This window comes from Rhinoderma darwinii, chromosome 1 (genome assembly GCF_050947455.1).
Source record: "Rhinoderma darwinii isolate aRhiDar2 chromosome 1, aRhiDar2.hap1, whole genome shotgun sequence".
Lineage (NCBI taxonomy): Eukaryota > Metazoa > Chordata > Amphibia > Anura > Rhinodermatidae > Rhinoderma > Rhinoderma darwinii.
The window spans coordinates 128,160,471-128,173,614 of record NC_134687.1 but is presented as its reverse complement, the minus strand read 5'-3'; positions in this window follow the sequence as shown (position 1 = coordinate 128,173,614).

Sequence of the window (13,144 nt, the reverse complement as noted above, 5' to 3'; positions counted from 1 at the left end):
CCCCTGTTACATTTTCTAATGTTTTCTTCTCTATTGTCATTAATTTAAGACAATTTTGTTGATGGTCTGGGTACTGGGGATTCATATGAGCTGGGAAATCAACTTCCCACCGGATTGGAAATTGACTCTATGTTATTTCCTGCGACTTATACCATTCCCTCTCAAAAGTCTCCCATTGATCATGTAACCTATTCTTCCCTTCCTCCTCATTTGGACCCTGCCGGAGCAATGTAGCAGGGTTCAACACTATACATCGCTGAATGGTTAGGTTAGATGGGGTGAGCAGACTGGTCTTATACATAGTGAAACATGAAGTAGACATATGTTTAGTATGTTTTTTTTATTAAGAATCACACTAACTGCATGGGTACCATGAGAAGTAGAGGATAGTCTAGCACTATGTATGTTGCCTTGTCTTTGAGTAGAGCAGCTGATGCCACAAAACAGATACAAGACAGTGACCCACGTATGACAGGATAAAGCCTGCCAGAGTAGTAAGCAACAGGACTCTGCTTTCCTCCATGGAGTTGAGTGAGAACTCCTTGGGCATGCCCTCTGTTCTCATGGAAAAACAGCAAGAAGGGCTTGGTATAGTTAGGGAGGCCTAATACTGGGGCAGAAACAATAGCATGCTTCAGACAGCTAATTGTCTCAACTTCTTCTTCTGCCAAAATGAAGGGTTGCTGCCCTATTGCATCGTATAGGGGTTGCATAAGGGCCAAGAAGGTACAAAGTTTTTGGCATTTTGAGGGAGAGGGGCTTATTATAAGGAGATACACATTTCTTCAGTAACTCCTCCTTTCAAATACTGTCGTAGCTGGATATCAATACTTTCCAACTGTGGGAGTCTTAGAGGACACTGTTTCAACTGGGGTTTGGGGCTGTTTGCAATAATATTAACAATAACAGGGGCCACAGGTATGCGTCCTACATTTGTTTACCCTGTGCTCAGAAGGAGGACAGGACCACCCTCAATAATTCCAGAGGTGTTTGTTCCTCCTCCCAGTGCAATCCCCCATAGAGTACAGCACACATAAAATTTTGCGTGTCATCAGTAACCTTAATTTGTCCATCAGGCTCATGTTGGATGACAGCCTGAATTGCATAACCCCTTAGTGACCACCAATACGCCTTTTTACGTTGGTCACTAAGGGGCCCTAGGCTAGGCTGACGCCTTTTCACGTTCGCCTAGTCTAAGTCCTGCACGGGTCTCCCGTGCAGGCTGGAGCCGGGGCTCAGCTGTCTGATGACAGCTGAGCTCCTGCTCCAACGCCCACGATCGAAGTTTACTTCGATCGCGGCCGTTTAACCCATTAAATGCTGCCGTCAATAGCGACCGCGGCATTTAACTTTGTTTACAGAGGGAGTGCGCTCCCTCTGTCACCCATCGGCGGCCTGCGAATGCAATCACGGGTCTCCGATGGGGTGTCATGGCAGCCGGGGGCCTGATAAAAGCCCCCAGGTCTGCCCTGGACATATGCCTGTTAGGATGCGCCGGAGACACGTCCTAACAGATTGCCTGTCAGATTTACACTGACAGGCAATAATGCTCTGGTATACGAAGTATACCAGAGCATTATAGCAGCGATCTGAAGATCGCACAGTAAAGGCCATTAGTGGGACTAATGAAATAAATAATAAATGTGAAATAAAGATTAATAATAAAAGTTACAGTAAAAAAAAACAAAAAAAACATTTTTTTCCATAAAAAGTGGTTTTATTTAGTAAAAGTGTAAAAAAAAAAGTACACATATATGGTATTGCCGCGACCGTAATTACTCCATTAATAAAGTTAATATGTAATTTAAACCGCAAGGTGAACACCGTAAAAAAAAACAGCAAAAAACAATGGCAAAATTGCAATTTTTTTCCATTGCCCCCCAAAAAAGTCATAATAAAAATGAATCAATAAGTCCCATGCACCCCAAAATAGTACCAATCAAAACTACGTCTCGTCCCGCAGAAAACAAGCCCAAAAAATCTCTACATTGATGGAAAAATAAAAAAGATACGGCTCTTGGAAAGCAACGATGCAAAAACAAATAATTTTAGTTCAAAAGTGTTTTTATTGTGCAAAAGTCGTAAAACATAAAAAACCTCTACATATGTGGTATCGCCGTAATCGTACCGACCCATAGAATAAAGGTAACATGTTATTTACTCCGCACAGTGAACGGCGTCAATTTAAAAACGCATAGAACAATGGCGGAATTTCAGTTTTTTTTTATAATCCCCCCAAAAAAAGTTAATAAAAGTTCATAAAAAAATTATATGTACCCAAAAATGGTGCTATTAAAAAGTAAAACTAATCCTGCAAAAAACAAGTCCTCATACAGCTATGTAGACGAAAAAATAAAAAAAAGTTATAGCTCTTTGAATGCGACTATAGAAAAACTAATAAAATAGCTTGGTCATTAGGGCCTAAAATGGGCTGGTCACTAAGGGGTTAAGGGATGTCAGCACCTATAAGATTGACTGGACAGGAATCTGATGGCAGAAACTTGGCAACATTTTTATTTGCAATTTTATTTCTTCAAATATATTCCTAATTCTTTTGTGTATGTGTGTGCATACTGTATGTAAGTGTATATACAATTAATAAAAAGAAAGGATACTTTTATAAATAAATAATTAGTGGTTTGCAAAATATGTGTTTCCTTAAGTAGTATTTGTCAATATTATATAAAATAATTTATTAACACAAATGATGAAACATATTGTGCACTATGCCAATAGAACCTTGTTAATATCAAATAATCATAGACTAAAATTTAGCACTGACATATAAAAATCTTTCTTGTCATATCACTTCTGGTATGATGATTTCAAATAAACTTCCCTTAAAAATAGTTCAGCACACACATACCAGTCACTCACAATAACAGCTATTACCACTCTCAGACTTAGAATTAAATTTCACACATGAATACCTTTTGTGTGTAACTTTGTTAAAACAAGTATATAACCAGAATTACTGTATATGAACTCCTATTCTTTTAAATATTTAACCATTTAACCAACTATATTTCTCATTTATTACTGTGCGTGATATTTAATATGAATTTGAAGTACTTTAATGTGGATGACACCAAAACCTATATATAACATAAAACAGCAGCCAAATAGCAACTATTATCAACAAGCTATGTTAACCTACTTAATGTATCATTAAAAGAATGGGTATGATTCATACATGTCTAACTGTTTTAGGGGCCCTTGGATACTCTATAAGCTTTCTAGTTACAGAGGTGTTACCTAATAATCAGTAACTCATTCCGGTTAGGCGTCCGAGGATTAGCCCACATACATACTCCTAATTCTGGCCAGGTGCGCCTTCTATGGGTCACAATCTGGATGCACAGAAGTCCTAACCATTACTTGGGCATTGATCGGTACTCGTCACTTCTGCAAGGATCAATTTGCAATCTGCTCCTAATATAGTTTAACCCCTTAACGCTCAGTGACGTACTATTACGTCATGGAAAGCACCCTGTTCGCGCTCCATGACGGAATAGTAAGTCTCGGGAGTAACGCCCGTTTCTGCCGTCCTCCCGACACATACAGGAGCTGTGACAGCTGCTGTCTTGTTCAGCAGCTGTCACAGCTCCTACAGCGGGGACCGATCGCTGTGTCCCCGCTGATTAACCCCTTAAAAGCCGCGTTCTATAGAGATCGCGGCTTTTTAGGGGTTAAGCTGCCATCGCCGGCCTGCTACGCGATAGCGGCCGGCGATGGTGACTATGGCAACCGGACACCAAACAATGGCGTTCGGCTATGCCATAGACGGAAGCCTAGTGGGTCCTGACAACGTCAGGACCCACTATGCTTGCTGTCAGTGAGTAGTTGACAGTTCTAATACACTGCACTACGCATGTAGTGCAGTGTATTAGAATAGTGATCAGGGCCTCCTGTCCTCAAGTTCCCTAGTGGGACAAAGTAAAAAAGTTAAAAGAAAGTTAAAAAAAGATGTGTAAAAATAAGAAAATAAAAGATTTAAAAGTATTAAAAGTAAAAATCCCCCCTTTTCCCTTATCAGTCATTTATTATTAATAAAACTATATAAACAAACAAATAAACTATACATAATTGGTATCGCCGCGTCCGTAACAGCCTGAACTACAAAATTATTTCGTTATTTATCCCGCACGGTGAACGCCGTAAAAGAAAATAATAATAAACCGTCCCAGAATCACAATTGTTTGGTCACTTCACCTCGCAAAAAATGGAATAAAAAGAGATCAAAAAGTCGCATGTACAGAAAAATGGTATTGATGGAAACTACAGTTCGTTACGCAAAAAATAAGTCCTCGGACGGCTTTATTGATGGAAAAATAAAAACGTTCTGGCTCTTAGAATAAGGTAACACCAAAAGTGAGTGATTTATTACAAAACGTATTTTATTGTGCAAACGCCATAAGACATAAAAAAAAACTATAAACATCTGGTATCGCCGTAATCGTATCGCCACGCAGAATAAAGATAATATGTCATTTATAGCGCACGGTGAACGCTGTAAAAAAAATAGAATATAAAGACAATAGTAGAATTGCAGTTTTTTAGTCACCACGCCACCTAAAAATAGAATAAAAACTGATCAAAAAGCCGCATGCACCCCAAGAAAACTACAATGAATTCCTCAAGGGGTTTAGTGTCCAAAATGGGGTCACTTTTGGGGGGTTTCCAATGTTTTGGCACCACAAGACCTCTTCAAACCGGACATGGTGCCTAATAAAAAAGAGGTCTCATAATCCACTGGGTGCTCCTTTGCTTCGGAGGCCGGTGCTTCAGTCCATTACCGCACTAGGGCCACATGTGGGATATTTCTCAAAACTGCAGAATCTGGGCAATACGTATTAAGTTGCGTTTCTCTGATAAATCCTTTTGTGTTGTAAAAAAAATGGTATAAAGAGGATTTTCTGACAAAAAAAAAAGTAAATTTCACACCTACTTTGCTCTAAATTTCTGTGAAACACCTAAAGGGTTCATAAACTTTCTAAATGCTGTTGTGAATACTTTGAGGGGTCTAGTTTCTAAAATGGGGTGTTTGATAGGGGTTTCTAATATATAGGCCCCTCAAAGCAACTTCAGAACTGAACTGGAACCTAAAAAAATAAATAAATGAGCAAATACTTCGCTTCTTACATTATACTGATAATGAGCCATGCCCACCCCGAGGTGACCCCAGTTTTGACAGTTTGTATAAACGGAGACCCCTATTAGACCGTTTCAGTGCCCGGTTTTCCCAAGCATTCACCCCCGAGACGTGTATTTCTATTGATGAGTCCCTGGTACATTTTAAAGGGAGGGTTCAATTCCGCGAGTACCTGCCGGGTAAGAGGGCAAGGTATGGCGTGAAGATGTATAAGCTGTGCGAGAGTGCATCCGGGTATACCTACAAATTTAGGATATATGAAGGAAAGGCCACCACCAAACCAGACTGCTTCCTGGACTACAATAGGTACATGGGAGAGGTGGACTTGTCAGATCAAATCCTGAAGCCCTACAGCGCCATGCGGTGTGGTATAAGAAGCTGGCCGGGCACATCATACAGATGGCATTGTACAATGCGTACGTGCTACGTCGATGTGCAGGCCAGATGGGAACTTTCCTGGAATTTCAAGAGGTGATTATCAAGAACCTAATCTTTAGGGACCAAGAAGGGGGGGCACCCAGTACTTCTGGAAGCGAGCCCACACGCATCGTACCAGGGCAACACTTTCCAGGGGAAGTTCCCCAAACTGGCAAGAAGGGAAAAAGTCAAAAGAGGTGCAAAGTCTGCTATAAGAGGGGGATAAGGGAGGACACAATATATCAATGTGACACGTGTCCCGAATAACCAGAGCTCTGTATGAAAGTGTTTTAAAATTTATCATACATCCCTTGGTTTATAATTTACCCCAATTTTACTTACCCTGAAGCCCCCCGCACAGCTTATCCCCCCTCGTCTTTCCCCTCTGAGCCCTGCTGTGTGCCCAGGCAGCTGATAACAGCCACATGTAGGGTATTGCCGTACCCAGGAGAACCCACATTACAGTTTATGGGGTGTTGGTCTCCGGTCAAAATGCTCACTACACCTCCAGATGAATGCCTTAAGGGTGTCGTTTTTAAAACGGGGTCACTTCTTGCGGGTTTCAACTGTACTGGTACCTCAGGGGCTTCTGCATACATGACTTCGCACTAGAAAATCCCCAGTAGGCCAAATGGTGGTCCTTTCCTTCTGAGCCCTCCCATGGGCCCAAACGGCAGTTTATCACCACAAATGGGGTATTGCTGCACTCAGAACAAATTGCGCAACAGAATGGGGTATTTTGTTTCTTGTGAAAATAAGAAATTTTCAGCCAAAACGACATATTATTTGCAAAAATAATTTTGTTTTCATTCCCAGCCCAATTCAAATAAGTTCTGTGAAAAAACTATGGGGTCAAAATGGTCACAACACCCATAAATGAATTCCTTGAGGGGTGTAGTTTCCAAAATGGGGTCACTTCTGGTGGGTTTCTATTGCTTTGATACCTCTGGGGCTCTGCAAATGTGACATGGCACCCGAAAACCTATCCAGCAAAATCTGGACTCCAAAGAACAAATAGCGCTCCTTTGCTTTTGAGCCCTTCCATGGGCCCAAACAGCAGTTTATCACCACAAATGGGGTATTGCCGCACTCAGGACAAATTGGGCAACAAAATGGAGTATTTTATTTCTTGTGAAAATAAGAATTTTTGAGCTAAAATGACATATTATTGGAAAATATATATTTTTTTTTCATTCCCAGCCCAATTCAAATAAGTTCTGTGAAGAAACTATTGTGTCTAAATGGTCACATTATCCATAAATGAATTCCTTGAGGGGTGTAGTTTCCAAAATGGGGTCACTTCTGGTGGGTTTCCATTGCTTTGATACCTCTGAGGCTCTGCAAATGCGACATGGCACCCGAAAACCAATCCAGCAAAATCTGGACTCCAACAAACACATAGCGCTCCTTTCCTTCTGAGCCCTCCCATGAGCCCAAACGGCAGTTTATCACCACAAATGGGGTATTGCCACACTAAGGACAAATTGGGCAACAAAATGGGGTATTTTGTTCCCTGTGAAAATAAGAAATTTTGATCACAAATGACATTTTATTGGAAAAAATGACATTTTTTTCATTTCACAGCCCAATTCAAATACGTGCTGTGAAAAAACTGTGCGGTCAAAATGGTAACAACAACCATAAATGAATTCCTTGAGGGGTGTAGTTTCCAAAATGGGGTCACTATTGGGGGATTCCTACTGTTTTGGCACCTCAACATCTCTTCAAACCTGGCATGCTGCCTAAAATATATTCTAATAAAAAAAGCGGACTCAAAATGCACTAGGTGCTGCTTTGCTTCTAGGGCTTGTGTTTTATTCCACGAGCGCAGTAGAGCCACATGTGGGAAATTTCTAAAAACTTCAGAATCTGGACAATACATATTTAGTAGTGTTTCTCTGGTAAAACCTTCTTTGTTACAGAAAAAAAAATGAATAAAATTGAAATTCAGGAAGAAAAATGAAATTTGCAAATTTCACCTCCACTTTGCTTTAATTCCTGTGAAATGCCTGAAGGGTTAAAAAAACTTTCTAAATGCTGTTTTGAATACTTTGAGGGGTCTAGTTTTTAAAATGGGGTGTTTTATCAGTGTTTCTAATACATAGGCCCCTCAAAGCCACTTCAGAACTCAAGAGGCACCTTAAAAAAAAGGCTTTTGAAATTTTCTTAAAAATATGAGAAATTGTTGTTTATGTTCTAAGCCTTGTAACGTCCAAGAAAAATAAAAGAATGTTCAAAAAACGATGCCAATCTAAAGTAGACATATGGGAAATGTGAACTAGTAACTATTTTGGGTGGTGTAACCGTCTGTTTTACAAGCAGATGCATTTAAATTCTGAAAAATGCTATTTTTTCAAAAGTTTCTCTACATTTTGCAATTTTTCACCAATAAACACTGAATATATCGACCAAATTTTACCACGAACATGAAGTCCAATGTGTCACGAGAAAATAATCTCAGAATCGCTTGGGTAGGTTTAAGCATTCCGACGTTATTACCACATAAAGTGAAATATGTCAGATTTGAAAAATGGGCTCTGAGCCTTAAGGCCAAAACTAGGCTGCGTCCTTAAGGGGTTAAACCCAGGGGGTGGAGGGAACACTTTGGACAAGCCGTTTAGTGTTATGTCAGTATTTGGTTAAGTTTCTGTAGATCTTGGGATCAGAAGTCAAATGCTCCCTTATCTCAGCCTCTCACAGAAACATTCACAGATTCATTTCTACTCACACACCTAGTCCTATAAAACATACAAAAACTCATGGACAAGTGGTGTTCATGGCTCCCATTTAGTCAGAAGAGACAATACTTTTGGCAGCTAATACAAGAGGGAAGTGCACAGTAAGAATAACATTTCTTACTCAACGGTATTGTGTGCAGTTCCCCGTTGTTTTGTTAGCCACCATCCACCACCTTATTCTCTCCTTGGATCTGTGTTGAAATCCTGGGCAAGCCCCTAGAAAATGTCACTGCAGAATAAACTTTGTCCCTTAAAAAAACCACTATCTGCATTTGTCTATGAGTTCTAAATCAATCAATACTCTCTCACTGGATGTTTGAGAGAGGCCATCCGGTGAGACTGACACACAGCGTTTGTGTTCAAATGTGCCTCTGTTATGAGATGGCAAGACGTATCTTTATTTAACACAATACGAAGAGTAGGCGTTTTCCCTCATACTTACACATATACATTCCACATATGGTATAATACAGAATCGTCCAAGCTCGTCTTAGTATGTATTTTTAGCCCAATTGAATACAAACGTCATTAGGTTTTTAGTCTTGTCAGCCTTTGTAATTAAACTGCAGAATACAAAGGTCATTGGATCAAATACCATAAGTCTTAGGGAACCTTGGATATTCTATAGACTTTCTAGTTACAGAGGTGTTACTTAATCGTCAGCAACTAATTCAGGTTGGGGCATCTGAGGATTAGCCCACATACACACTGTAACTTCTGGCCAGGTATGCCTCATATGAGTCATAGTCTTAATGAACGGAAGTCCTAACAATCACTTGGGCGGGGATGGGTACCAGTCACTTCTGCATGGATCAATTTGCAATGTGACCCTAATACAGTCTAAACCCAGGGGCCGAAGGGAACACTTTGGAAGGCCCTTTAGTGTTATCTCAGTATTTGGTTACGTTTCTGTACGTCTTGGGATAAAAAGTCAAATGCTCCCTTATCTCAGCCTCTCACAGATACATTCACAGATTAGTTTCTACTCACACACCCATTCCTATAAAACGTGCGAAAACCCATAGGCAAGTGCTGTTCATGGTTCCCAATTAGTCAAAAGAGATAATACTTTTGGCAGCTAATACAACAGGGAAGTGCACAGTAAGAATAACATTTCTTACTCAACGGTATTGTGTGCAGTTCTCCGTTGTGTTGTTAGCCGTCATCCACCTTCGATTCTCTCCTTGGATCTGTGTTGGGATCATGGACGAGGCCCCAGGAAATGTCGCTGCAGAATTCACTTTGTCCCTTAAAAACAACACTATCTACATTTGTCTATGAGTTCCAAATCAATTAATATTCTCTCACTGGAGGTTTGAGGGAGGCCGTCCGGAGAGACTGACACACAGCGTTGGTGTTCAAATGTACCTGTAAAGGCTGCCGCGCCATTCCCCGCCGTCCCCACGGCTTCTGCTCCGGTTCCGGCGCCCTCCCTCACCAGCTACTCATTCCGAGCTCCACTTACCCGGTCCGGACGCTCTGCTGGCCCTGGACGGCGTCAGGTGAGTGCATCCATTACCTCCTTCCGCGGTCGGCATCCTCGATGTGCGACTGCAGTCACTAGAGGGCGCGCGCTGACTCGTCCTGCCTTAAAGGGACAGCGCGCCTTAATTCCCAAGAACTTCCTATTTAAGGTTCCTCCTCCCTTCCATCCCTGCTTGTTCAACCAAGTTCCCCATGAGTTCCCTGTACCCTAGTTCCCTGTTTCCGTTCCTTCTGCCTTTGTCTGGATTTCCCATTACTGACCTCTGCTTGAACTTGACTATACTTGTCTGCCACCTGCCTTGACCTATTGCTGCCATACCCGTTACGACGCCTGCCTTGACCTATTGCTGCCATACCCGTTACGACGTCTGCTGCCTGCCTTGACCTATTGCTGCCATACCCGTAACGACGTCTGCTGCCTGTCCTGACTTCTGCCTATTCATCCGACTGCCTCTACCCGCTGTGCCAAGCGTTGCCTGGGTTCCAAGCACCATCTCCCAGACGACACCGAGGATCCACAAACAAACCAGTGAGAACCGTTATAGTACCTCTGCCATGAGATGGTAGGACATATCTTTATTTAACACAATACGAGAGTAGGCGTTACCCTCATGCTTACACATATACATTCCACATATGGTATAATACAGAATCGTCTAAGCTCATCTTATTATGTATCTTTAGCCCAATGGAATACAAACTTCATTAGGTTTTTAGTCATTTCAGCCTTTGTAATTAAACAGCAGAATACAAAGCTCATTGGGTCAAATACCATAAGTCTTAGAAGTAAAATACCCATTCTCCTCTGTAAGCTATTTTACAGTTCCACCTGTCAACAATAAATATTCTTGACAGCAATTTAGGTTCACATAAAATGAAGCCATATTAAAAAATATCTTTGAAAATATCAACTGTTATCAGTATAGCTAGTACTATAAAATACATAACTTAAGTTTTAAAAACCACATTATTCGATTCATGCTGATTAACATTTGGTGGTAAATGGCAAGTGATTTTATGTTAAGCCATGGCTGATGACATAATCTTTTCAGTTAGCCATTAAAATATATCTACTAAGGACTCTCAATTTCTATCTTTTCTATCTCCTGGTTAACATGATACAAAGATATATTTTTTCCTTTAGCAAAATGGAGGATACCAGAATGTACCACACTTTTATGGTACTAAAGACACTTCTGAAGAAACGGGAATAACTGGACAATGACATTTTCTTTTTATCTAAATGGAAAAAGATCATTTCATTCTCAAAGGACTCTACCTTACAAATACTATTCCACATACCTACAGTACAATACTCTCTATACACAAAACCTGTGTTATGGGAGAGACTAAGAAAACACCTTTTACATGTCGACTACAGCATCAAGAGTAAGGTCCAAGTGGAGATTGAAACACTCAGAAAGCACAAACCAAAATCTACAACAATATTCCAACAAGCTACAGACATTTCTGGTCCACAACAAGGAAAAGAAACTCTATGGATATGACAAGGAGATGATCATTGATTTTTATTGATTTTAGGAAATGCGGGCAGGAACATTTGTGTATTAGTGCATGACCTGGAATCGAGTGGAGGTGGTAAAGGAATTTAAGCTTCTGGGTTTAATTGTCTCACATGACTTGACTTGGTCTGCAACATTGTATTTCACAGCGAAGAAAACTCAACAGAATATTGCTTTTTTTAAAGGCTATGTATACCTTTCAAAGGCAATTTTTTTTAAAAAAATAAAAAGGTCAGTCAGTGTGATTAGTGCAACTTTCAAAACAGTTTTTATTAACCCCTTCCCGACATACGCCGTATATATATGGCGCCCGTCGGGTGGGGGAGTATGGACAGGCTCACGGGCTGAGCCCGCTCCATTGAACGAGCGTGTCAACTGTGTGTTACAGCCGACACTTCCGCTCTAGTGCGATCCAGTTATTTTAATTCATTCAATTCCGTAGTCAATAGAGGTTGCGGCATTTAAATGACTAACAACAGGTGGGCAACACCCTGTTATGTACCAACGGCCCTCCCGCAGCGAGATTGGGGGGTGCCACTGCTTGGCATGGCAGCCTGGGGGCCTGATAAAGGCATAGGAGACTGTCAGTATCACGATATACTGCAATACATTAGTATTGCAGTATATTGTGCAAGCGATTCAGTGATCGCTGGTTCAAATCCCCTAGGGGGACAAGTGAAAAAAGTAAAAAACAGGAAAAAGGGTTCTTTTAATAAATAAAAAATCAAAAAATTAAAAGTAAAAAAAAAAAAACTTTTCCCATTTTCCCTCAAGCACAATGTAAGAAAAAAAAAAAGAATATAACTGGTATCGATGCTCCGTAAAAGTCTGAACTATTACAATATATCATTATTTAGTCCGCACGGTGAACGCTATAAAAAAGAAAAAATTTAAAACGTCAGAATTTCTGTTTTGTGGTCACATCTCTAACAAAAAATGCAATAAAAATGCAAAATGGTACCAATAGAAACTACAGCTCGCCGTAAAATAATAAGCCCTCATACCACTAAATCGACGGAAAAATGAAAGCTATAGCTCAGAATATGGCGACAAAACTCAAATTTTATTTTTAACAATCAGTTTTTTCCTTGTAAAAGTAGTAAAACAAAAAAAAAAACTATATCAATTTGGTATATCTGTAATCGTATTAAACTTTAGAATAAAGTTAGCATTCTGTTTTTACCGCACAGTGGACGCCGTAAAAACAGAACCACCCAGAAGATTGAGGAATCGCTGTTTTTTTCCTATTCCACCCCACAAATACATTTTTTTAACGTTTCCTACTACATAATATGGTACAATTAATGGTGTCATGAAAATCGACAACTCGTTCCGCAAATAACAAGCCCTCATACGACAATGTTGATGGAAAAATAAAAAGTTACGGCTTTTGGAAGGTGGGGAGGAAAAAACGAAAGTGAAAATCAGAAAAACGTTAATGGGTGAAAATTTTTTTTTTTTCCTTTTTACGATACAGCTACTCTGTGTTTTCTATACAGAGCAGCTGTATTGTTTGCTATGACCTGAATCCGTCAGTCCCGCGGACCTGACGAGTCCAGTGTCAGCAGGTCCTGCTTGTCTCTGACATGCAGGATCCACCTGTAATCTATCACATCTAAGTTATGAACTTAGATGTGATAGATTACAGGTGGATCCTGCATGCAGGACCCGCTGTCACTGTAGCCGCCAGTCCCATAGACCTGACGTGAGCAGGATTTAGCAAAAGATACAGCTGCACTGTATAGAGAATATAGAACAGCTGTATCTCAAATATTAAAACACATTTTTAAACCCATCCCGACATCCGCCGTATATATACGGGGCTGTTG